This window comes from Ciconia boyciana, chromosome 3 (assembly GCF_034638445.1).
Source record: "Ciconia boyciana chromosome 3, ASM3463844v1, whole genome shotgun sequence".
Taxonomy (NCBI): domain Eukaryota; kingdom Metazoa; phylum Chordata; class Aves; order Ciconiiformes; family Ciconiidae; genus Ciconia; species Ciconia boyciana.
Genome location: NC_132936.1, coordinates 103,023,420 through 103,034,989, shown reverse-complemented (window position 1 = coordinate 103,034,989; position 11,570 = coordinate 103,023,420). Strand labels below are relative to the sequence as shown.

The 11,570-nt window shown below is 37.9% G+C and overlaps 1 long non-coding RNA gene across 1 annotated transcript; it reads left to right on the top strand.

Annotated features, from left to right (window-relative positions):
* The first annotated feature begins 1,809 nt into the window (after positions 1 to 1,809).
* On the top strand, positions 1,810 to 10,049 carry LOC140649525 (uncharacterized). Its single transcript, XR_012041643.1, has 3 exons — positions 1,810 to 4,498; positions 5,172 to 5,212; positions 7,784 to 10,049. It is a non-coding gene; the product is annotated as an uncharacterized lncRNA (long non-coding RNA).
* Positions 10,050 to 11,570: the final 1,521 nt, after the last annotated feature.

Sequence of the window (11,570 nt, the reverse complement as noted above, 5' to 3'; positions counted from 1 at the left end):
AGGCTGAGACTGGCTCCAGATAGAGGCTGGAGTTACAGTATGGTAACAGTCTTGTTACTTAATCTGGAGATGCCTTAGTCTGGTTTGTTTCTATGCAAATATGTTTAATGTCATTGTAGCTATATTTTAAACATGTGTTAAAGGTATTTTTAATGATGCAGTGATAACTTGGCAGTCTGATTTCCTGATGTAGGAAAAAAGTACAAACTTAACTGTTAAGGTTACCATTGCTATATGTTGTAGTCAAGTCACTTGACTACAAGTTGGAACAAGTTGACTAAGTAACAACTAAGACTGTGTGACACAATCCATCATACTTTGTCACATCTCAGCCATTCTTCCCAAACTTTGCCCTGGCAGCTGTCTGCCCCAGGTTGGTTGATTGATTTAAGAGTGCTAGCTAGAGTGGTACAGCTGCTTTCTTACAGTGAGATGAAGGAAAGATGACTACTTGTGACTACTAAGTGTCCCTAGTGCTTTACAGTAGGATTGTAACATGATGTAGTTTGCCATGTTTGCAGGGCACTGTTTTTTGATACTTGTTTTGAAATCAGCCCAATATGGTCAAATTCTATACTTTTGAAAAACCTCTGATTTATATGTGCTTCCTGGAATATGGCAGAAAAATATTGTCAAGATTCTTTCTGCTCTGGGAATATTGTGGTCTTCGAAGAACTGGTTTTTGACAGCTTTTGGCAGCTGACCATCAAAAATGGGAGAAAACAAGCTCTGACTCCTGTATGCTTGCTGTTCTCTCTCCAAGAGTTTGAAAAAAAGACTACTAAGGAGAAGGTAGAAGCAAAGGTGGTTGACTACCTGCAAGTGCCTCAACAACTGAGGAAAAAAGCTGTAATGCGATCTCACATTTTAATGTACACAAAAGAATTCGCATAAGAGAAAGCGCTCACAAATACCAGAAACACAGGAAAATCTTCAACCAATGTTTGCACTTTCTAGATGCAAAATCAATAAGAAAACTTGCAGGAAATTGGGCTTTGTTATTTTAGTTCTCCTAAAACTGAGTATTTGAGGCTTTTTAGCTTTATTTTTCAAGGGTGTGAGGTTTGGGCATACGTACAGCATTATGACTGTGTACGTCTGTCAATTTTTTTCTTAACTGAGAAAGCCACTGGAAGTTTTAATAAGCTATTACAGCTTTCAGGAATGCAGAGTTGTTACAAGTGTTGTGAAGGTAATCACCTGAGAGGAAGAAAGATTCCTTGTCAGTATGGCTGGGAGGAGAATTGTCTTAAGAGCTTGCGCCTTTTTGTTTCTGTTACTCGCTTGGCTACTGTTAATACTGCATTTCAGAGGTTACATTAAAAGAGCATAGGTTTACTAAGTCAAGCACTTAAATATTAGCAAATGCGTGTAGTGAGTTTTTTTCCCATGCAATCTCAGAGGTTGGCGTGCCTTGGAATATGCCTTCTCTTGTATGGAAGTCTTCATTTTTTAATTTTTTTTTTTATTCTCCCCCTTCCCCCCCCCCCCCCATAGTTCCTCTGTCACATTCAGTATCTGGGTGCTCCTGGATTAGATGTTGTATGCTAAGGTAGACTGTTGTTTGTGAGACTGGTCCTGTGTTTGTTGTAGACACTACATATAAGGAATTAGCTTAGACTAGTATTACCATATATAGCCTTATTCTTAATTTTTCTTTCTAAGCATAAACCATAGAGGACAGCAATGTAACCAATGCATTCACAAGGTATGACTCGGGCCAGTCTAAAGATTCTTTTTATGAGCCTGCCAGTTTTTCATTCTTGGAGGTTATGCATTTCTTCAAAGTCACAGTTTTGGGGGGACAGGTTGTATTTGGGTGGGAGGGATTGCTGGAATGCAAAGTGGATTGCAACAGAGAGGAAGGGAATTAAGGAATGGAGAGGTTGCGTACAAGGAAGGTGAAGCAGTTGCTTCTGCCTTTTGACAGAGTTGCTGGAAGGCTTTAGTAGAAATAGAAGCTCAAAGGGAAAGAGCTTTCACTGTCCATGAATTAACTGAGCTTCAAACTCATGTGACTTCTGAGGTAGCTCCACACAGGTTTGAGGCCTCTTGCAATCATCTCTGTTAGAGCAAGTTCTTGGAATTCATTGCTTAAAATCAGGCTCTTAGGCTGTGGATGTCTGCAATTCATTAATTATTACCTTGCAGTGAGGAATAATGGTAGTATTAATGGTTGAGTGGTGAGCTATGGGAAAGCAAGGACTGTTTATTCAGAACAAAATAATTTCTTAAAATATTAGATGGTTTCACATGCCTGTATTACTATAGAATCATTTAGGTTGGAAAAGACCTTTAAGATCATCGAGTCCAACTGTAAACCTAATACTGCCAAGTCCACCACTAAACCCTGTCCCTAAGCACCACATCTACGCGTCTTTTAAATACTTCCAGGGATGGCAATTCAACCACTTCCCTGGGCAGCCTGTTCCAATGCTTGACAACCCTTTTGGTGAAGAAATGTTTCCCAATATCCAATCTAAACCTCTCCTGGTGCAACTTGAGGCCATTTCCTCTTGTCGTATTGCTAGTTACTTGGGAGAAGAGACCGACCCCCACCTCTCTCCAACCTCCTTTCAGGTAGTTGTAGAGGGCGATAAGGTCTCCCCTGAGCCTCGTTTTCTCCAGGCTAAACAATCCCAGTTCCCTCAGCCGCTCCTCATAAGACTTGTGCTCTAGACCCTTCACCAGCTTCGTTGCCCTTCTCTGGACACGCTCCAGCAACTCAATGTCTTTCGTGTATGTTTGTCCATCTTGGCTATGAAATTTCTAGTTCATGAAAAGTATTGCAGATCACATGCTTGGCCTTTTTATCTTATGGTGACAGTTTTATGCTTTCTGTTTTTTTGGAAAGAGCATTTTGACAGTTCGCTGGCTTGGGAATGTCACTTTATACCCTTCAAGGTCTGTGTCATCTTAGATCTTTTTAGAAACAGGTCAAATTAATTTGTGTTGCTTCTTCAGAAAAATTACAAATGTATAATGTGTTGTGTGAAACAGAGAAAATGGGATGACCATGATCTCTTTTGGCAATATCCAGCCCGGAAACTTGTGCTTTAATGTAAAGATTTATGATTTCCTTTGGTATGAATGTTTCATAAAGAAAAGTGTGGTCTTTGTCTTCATAAACACATTAAGAAAAACATGCCTGAAATCAAGGTAATTTCAGATAAATTACAGTTCTTCGAGTCTGTTCACTCCTCTGCTCGAAAATATATAGGTGTCATCTGTCAAGTACTGTGTTTCTTCTATATTAAACACAACTCAGCCTGCTGGGTGGTAAGTGGGATGCTTAGAGTGGACAAGGTGAGATTTATTAGTTCTTTCAGACTGATGGTGGTTGCTCTGTTCCATGAAACATTCTCGAATTTTCCAAAGACTCTATGTTTTAGTGGAACCACTGAAAGATGATGGAAACCATGGGTTTTCTACAGGTCTGGAAAGTCAGGCTGTCGGTCTCAAGCTGGGCACTTATTAGTATTTCTGAATTCTAGTATTAATGTTTTATTAAGGCAGAAATAAGTAAAAATTTGTTGAATAACTGGTCAGTGAAATGCAACAATAAAACCTTCACTAACTGACTTGCTGTTGTTAATATCCCCCAACTGAGATTTGAGATTTTTTTCTTTGTTTGCTTTATTTTTGTAGTGCTGCCTTCCAGTTAGAGGCTTCAAGAGCTATCTGCTCTCCAAATCTGGATGGTATTCTTTTGCAATTTAGTTAGCATCACAGAGTATAGACTGTGTGTATAAGGACAGTCAGTAACTTATTCTTGGGAAGTGGAGAAAATCATGTTGCATTTTCTTTTAGAAGTCTAAGGACTTCAGCGGTTGTAAACACTTCTCTCTTGTTGTTTCACCTGCCACCAGCTGATCAAATCATACTCTTCTGAAAACTTTGCCAAAATTTGAGACTTAGAATGTGTTGTATGGTGTTGGTGGTTGATATGTTGAATGAAGCTGGGAATGTTAGGACTTGGCACTCTGTTAAAAATAGTATTTTGAAATGGTTTGTTGCACTGTAGGAAGGCTTATCCAAGAACTAGCATAATAGGTTAGTACCAACATCCATGTTGTTCAGTACTTTGATCCTGACAGTTACGAACAGCAAAGTCTACAGAGGAACTCATTTTGCGGCAGATGCCATGATCTCCAAGAACAGGCTTCTTGCCAAGAGAGAATGGTCTTCTAAAGATTTGTTGAAGCTCTGAAGTGTAAAGCTTGGTAACTTTTGAAAAAAAAAAAATAATTTTTTTTTTGATTCCTCTAGGTGTGTTAAAAAAATGTCTGTTCCACCTCTACGTATTTGTAGATTCTTGTTTCAGTGACTTTATAGCAGTGAGTTCCACTGACACTGTATGATGATTTTTTTTTTTCTTTTAAAAGAAAGATGAAAAATTTTCCAAATATCCTCTTTTTCTTGACAGGAGGGACAGATGTTCCTGATCAGCCCTTTCAGTCTCATTATTTCATTTCTCTACATTTAACCTTAATATCTGGTAAGCTGTACTGTTTACAGAAAGTAAAGTGGGTTCTGTGTCCAGTTGATTATCATGACACCCTGTGGGAAAAGCCTGAGTTTAGCTGGCTTAACCTTATGTTACATAGGCAACTCAGGACAATAGGTAATTTCAGAAAATCAGTTTACAGACATCATTTAACTACTTATATTTTTCCATATCCTCTTCAAAGTAAATTTTGGTAACAGCTGGCAGTATGTCTTTGAATCAGAACATTGGCATTCAGTGTTGTCAGTGAAGAATCTCAGTCTGTGTATGAATAGCTCGTGTATGTGGCTGAAGTGGCAGCATCTCTTTACAAATAATTTGGGTTTAGGGCTGGTTGTTTCCCACAGGGGAAAAAAAAAAAGGTATTGTAATTGTTTTGGTAAGCTAGTGTGCTTTTACCTTGTCCAGTTTTACTTTTGCATACAGTTACCTAAGCTACTTTTCATAGGACTGTTCAGTGGAAAGCGGATCTCACCTAATTGATACTTAAAGCTGTTGAACTTCCATAAGAAATGTAATTTTACTTCTCCTGCATGGCATCTGGTTTTTTTGTGGTTTGGTTTGTTTGTTTGTTTTTTTTTTAAATGCAAAGCAAAACAAGTGCTTTGATTTTATGTGCTTCATGAAATGTTTGCTAAACTTATGCTTAATTCTTTCTTGGCAGGTTGTCCATTGCTGTTGTACCTGAAGAGGTGACTATTTGCTGTGAGTTAATGATGTTTATGCTTCCTCCTATTTTTTTTTTCTCCTCCTTTTTCTTCTGTGAAGTAACATTACGAAGGAACATACTGTGCAAGATTTTGTTGCAGTTAATAATACTAACACTCACTTCCTTCAGAGAAATGTCCTTTAACACATACTAGAATAAAAACATTATGCTTTGGTACGTTACTATGTTGTGTGCCTAATCCTGAAAAAGAGAGAATCTTGCCCCAAACAGCTTACTGTTTAATGAGGAACCAGTCAGTGTGTGTAACCAACATCAGGAAAAACAAGGGAGAATAAGGCAAACATCAGTAATATGTTAATGTGAACAAACCAGGTAAAATTACTGTAACCCTGTACTGCTCATCTATTTAAGACACAGTGTCATTGTAGGAGTAATCTTGAGGCATTTGAAAGAACCAAAGGTAGTAGTGTTAAGAACCTCATTTAAGGAGATGCTGTATCTTTGCATGTGAAAAGAAGTGTAAAGAGTGGTGTGGTAACCAGTAGTGGCAGCTTGTTTTGGTGTATGTCTTGGGCCTTGGACTGTAATAACATTTTATGCTACAGCACACTGGCACCTCCTGCTAAATTTTGTTCTCCATAGCTTATCCTACCTGGCTTCTTGTGGTTTAAGGGCGGGGTAGTGTAAAGGCAGGTAGTGTAAAGTAGAAAATAATACTGGCTGTGTATGACCAAAAGAAGGTTCCTGAGGTATTACAAGAGTTTGTGTTTTTGTTTTCCATCTCATGGTTTCTATAGAAAAGTATATACTGTTTCTTAGAAATCCATGTGTTATGGAGGTACGCTGGATTTTGGAGGTCAGTGTGGCTGGACTGTGTAGATACCAAAACATTATTGCTATTCAAGTATCTTTTCTTTTCCTACTGTAACTATTGTTTGGCTGATGTAATGATCCACAGTTCAGTGGAGTTTAGGAAAGATCAGCGAGAGGTTCCATTTTGAGGATATCTACAAGATGGAGTTGCAAGCAATAAAAATATAATTGTTAATTAATTTTTCTGAAAGGTGTAAGATTTATTTTTCCACATGGAAATTGTTATTATAATATAATCCATTTCACTGGATTTTTCTAGGAGTACAAATGGTTCTCTTAAGTGTATTCTCTTAATAAAAAAACCAAAACCCAACAACAAACAAATTAATATGGCTGTGTCTCTCTTCAGCTTGTATTATATAATGCTTTCAGGAATTATGGTTCTCTCTTCTCCTGTCTGAGGCAGATAAAACTACATGAATATAAAACTGAAATCCACAATCTTGCATTTGAGGGTATGGATGAATACATAAAGCGTCAGTCTACACTAGGAAAATTCTCCTTGGGAAGATTCAGCAGTTCACAGTATTTCTGCCAGAGTGTTTGTTAAACCAAGAGGAAAAACAAAAACTCATGCATAGATAACATTAGGGTGAAAATGCTGGGTATCGCTAGGACCTTGCTATCATTGGTTTCCACAATAGTTTTTAGAAAAATACCGACTTCAAATTCACTCTCAACCAATGTATTAAATACTCTTATGCTGGAGGTGAGGTTTTTACTTGCTCATAATATAGTTCACTATCTTTCATCTAAATTACATGCCTTTTAATGAAGGTGGCTTTTATCCTCGGTTTAAGGGTCTACTTGATTAAAACTTGACATATGTTATAGTCTGGGAGCCTGTTAGGAGGTCCATTTGTGTAAGACATCTAGTGTTCTGAAAAACCAAAGAGATGATCCAGGTTTCAGGGTTGCACACTGAGCCCACTGCCAGAGATCCACTCCCTACAGATACTGCAGAACTGCCAAAGGCATCTTTGTTAGATGATGCTTCTGCTGATGTTTCATGTATAAACGTTCACTTCTAACAAGCGTGTGTCCCAGCCCAACCACCTATTCCCTAAATTCACCTTCCTTTGTGCCACATACTGTATTATGGTTAGGTAGCTGGAGATAGGATTGGATATTACGGTGCATCTTTTTTCAAGAATGTCCTGATATTTCACTGTATTGTGTGACTTTACACAGAAGCTTTTGCATCAATTAACTGGTAGCAGTCTTTGCTGCACAATAATCAGTGGAAGCACAAAAAGGAATCCTGCTCTATTTGTTTAAACACTTTGAATTTCATAGAGCGTCTGTATTCATGACTGAACATCTGTAAAATGTAAGCTCCTTATGAACATTGTACCTGGCAGTGCCTGAACTGAATATATTGTAAAAAATTAATGAAAATTAGAAAAGGCATTAAAAAACCCCACAGCAGGTATCCAAGTGTTTACAAAAATCAATAGCCCATCAGACTTTAGGGTCATGTGATATAAGTCACTAGGACTAGATAGGAGTCCAGTGCCAATAAAGATCCTGGAAAAAATGCTATTAAGATATGATCAAACTTAGAAAATGAGGACTTTTTCTCAGTGCAACTGCAGAAGATAACGGTAAGACATTAGTTAGAATGAGAAAATCGGTAATCACTGTATTTAAATTTTAAATTTAAAACGTGGCAGTACTAAGCTAGTTACAATGTGGGTTGGTTTTTTTTTCTTTCTTTCTTTCTTTCTTTCCAGATCTGTGCTGCTGAGTTGTTTGGTTACTTCTGCATATCCCTCCCACTGTCAAAGAATGCAACAAAGTTCTGTCTACATACAAAGCAAATACTGCGAGTAATCCAGCCTGTTGACAGGAAGATCAGTAAGTGGGAAATACGTGATGAAATGTTAGGCTTGGTAAAACTTTGAAATGAAGCAAGAAGAGTTTCTTTTGCCCTTCCCTCCCCCCCCCCCCCCCCCCCTTCCCTGTTGTAGGGGTTTTTTTGGAGGGGGGGGTTGGTTTCTGTCTGTTGACAAACATTCTAAAATTGAAATCGTACAAGCACCAGATACGGTCAGTAAAGTTGTGAGGTAAGAGATGAACTTTATAAAATATATAACTCCAAAACAGGAATTCTGAGCACATGTAAGGCAAAAGCTATGAAATACAAGCCCTGTGCAAGACACTTATTCACTGTGTTGAGTATAGTTTTATACTGAGTGCTTTTTGAGGTGTGTTTCTTGGAGAGGCTACTGTAAAAGAGGCACTAGCAGTGTCTTTACCACTGTCAGCCTCACAGGTAGGATGCTTCTTTCCAGAGAACAAACAATGAGATTTTTAAGACTGTTTTGCTTTTTAAATTAAACTACAGAGTTTAAGCTACATATAATTTGGGGAGCCTGACTCCATATTTAGGAATTCTTCTTTGTATTATTACATTGTTGGAAACTGCTGTTAGTAGAACCCAAGGTTTGTTCAGAAGACTAATCATGTGGTTTAGATCAAGGGCAGTGGCTAAAAAGGGATGTTTTAGGGCCAAAGTAGGAAAAAAAAGAGATGGAAGACCTGCTAGCTAGCACAAGCATATTCCTAACTAGGAGTTATTTTTCTGATTCTGGGCCTAAAATAGCTAGTTTTTGTTTCTATTCTTTGTACAGCATATTTTGAAAATGTGGAATTAAAAGTAGCTTTTTTTATATTGTTAAAGCAGACTACTGGACCACAGTTGAGAGATAAAGTGCAGTCACTAACTTAACACAGTAATAGAGCCTGCAGTGCTCCTTGCTACTTAACAAAAAACTACCATCCAGAACTATGGGTTGCTAGGCTTATTGTGGACAGGGCATGCAAATAAAAATATTTATTACAGTTACTTAGTGGAGGCTCCTGCATTCTGTTAGAATTCAAGCAAGCTGCACCAGAGTTGCTTCTTTTTGCCTTGTTTTATATTGACCCAGACACAGGAAAATTAAGCCAACTGAAGAACACAATAAAAATGTTAACAAAAAACCTACGAGACCTGGAACCAAGGAAACTGTGGTTAATTTCTTTTCCTACTCTGGGTAATGACACTTCAGCGGGTCGCTGCTCTGAGAGTGGGAGAGACCATGGGCAGGGCAGGACAGGGTTGAGCCAAGAGGGTTGGGAGAGACACCTGCAGTGAGGAGAATGGTGATAATGGTGATAGTAGCTGATGTCCTAATCTGAATGTGTGGGGATTTTTTTTTTTGTGTTGAGTTGTGTTTTTTGTTTTGTTTTGTTTCTTTTCCTAAATCTGAAAGGACAGCATGCCACCTCCTGTTGAAATAAATGGAGATGGACATGCTGTCCAAGTGAGGAAAATTTTTCTATGCCCTTTTGAGCTGTTCTAAGAAGGAACAGTTCTTCCCTGTTAGCCCACACTCCAAATGTTAGATGTATAAATAAAAGACTGGCTGTGTACTCCTTCATCAGTTTTATTTTGAGATTTTTTTTTTTCTATTCAGAACATAGGATTTTTAGTTTTTTTCCCATATTTGTTACCCATAAAAAGTCTGGAGGAAATTCAGTAATTCCAAAACTGGAGAAGTGTCCATATTTATTTTTTGACAAATTTGTTATGGCTATTTGGGAATACTAACATTCTTAAATTCTTAGGTCTACAGTCTGCTGTGCAACTGGATATTTCTTTGAGTTAAATGTTTCATTTAATTTTAGACTGCAGAAATAATTGGACCTTTAGGAACCTCAGGCTGAACTTTGCCAATGTCTGGAGCATTTTGCTTAAAATGAGTTGTAGAAATAAATTGAACAGTTTCAGTAAGATGCACAGATGTTTTCCCACATTCTTTCCTTCTGATAGACATGCATGTACTTGTTGAACTATGGGCCTTAGTTTTAAGGTCTGACTTTTGTTTCTCGTTGCTTTTTCCCCTAAGATAACAAAAAATGTTAACCAGAAGCAACTAAGTATTCATGTATGTGTGTACTTAGATGGGGGCCTTAGCCTGCAAACTTTTAGGGGTAAGAATTTGTAGAATAATGACTGCTTTATTGATTTTAATTAAAAAAAATAAAAAATAAAATTATCATTGTATTTCCATCTTAGTTTGAGTTCAGAATTTCCTTTTTTGTTTAGTGTCTGTATGGCAGCGTAACTTGTGCGTTACCTTCTGTAATTTGTTATCCTATCAATTAATGTATTTTATTTTGACAGTTTAGCAAAAGCCATATGGCAGTATACAAATGGAACTCAATTTAAAGACTGAATATTTAAGATCGAATGTTCTTTTTATTTTCAGGGTTGGTGGTAGTTTGTTATAACTTTGCATTGTTATAATTCTGGTTTTTGACAGTTTATTTTTTACAAAGAACTTATGTTACAAGGAACAAAAGGTAGTCTGCAAAACAGGGTAGAAATCAAAAAGGCCTTGAATAAAACCTGTGCTTTTCAATATAAATTAATTAAATTTTGAGCATATGAGACTTCCCTAACCACTGTGTTTCTTTACTGATTTGATGCTGTGAAAGTGAAATGACAAGTCCCAAAGAACTGACAGAGTCTAACAGCAAAAGTCTTGTGCAACTTTGGAAGAACTGGGTTTGTTCAGACTGAAAGGCTGCGAGAGCAGAGGAGCATTATAGCAACTCTTCATGCATTTGAAATCTTGCAAAAGCGTTGGTGATTTCTGTGTCCCACGAGAGAGTTTTTACTGGCTTTAAAGACCAGATGACTTGGCAGTATTTTAGGAAAAGGTTTCTTACAAGATTTGTTAGATGTTGGTACAGATTACCTAGAGACACTGTATGGCTGACTACTGGGAAGTTTTTAAAGGAAGTTACAGTAGTATCTCTCAGGAGTGAACCTTGCAACGAGATGAAAGAAAGGAGCTCTGTCCTGGTCCAATGTTTTTATTTCATAGATACCATGGAGTTTAGTGACATTCCTACAAATTAGTGCCTGGAACTAATGTTTTTATTGATGATAGAGTTTTCAACGTGTTTGTGTGTATCAACACTGGAAGTTACGGTCATGTTAGTAAATGGGTTGGCATAAATACAGGCTGCTGCCAAAAAGGGAGGTGTCTCAGCTGCCTTTCCTCATTCACCACCAGTGCTGGGTTTCTTTTCAGGCTGGTTTTCAATTCAAGTCGGGTAACAAATATGCACAGCTTAGATGAAGGCAAATCTTTCCTTTTTGCAGCAGCAGCTGCTCAAAGTGACTGTGGAACAGTAGCTTTAAGGCCCTGCAGCCAAGGGACAGTCACTTACTGGGGTACTACAAGTCCTGACCTAGGGCCTTTTTCAGGAAAAAAACAACAGGCTGAAAGAGCAGCATAATAAAATACAGCTGAATGTCCTCTATAGCAAACTATGACCTTTTATATTAGCCTTAAGTGGAAGTGCTAGGTATTAAGTTCTGTCCAATAGGCTTTAGCAAGCAAGCAAATTAAGCAATTCCAGTTTTCAACTTTTAAAACACATGACAGCTGGAGAGAGCTAACCATCTAATAATGAAGTCAGACAGTATATGTGCACTGCTTCAAGTGGGGCTTTGCTTCCAGC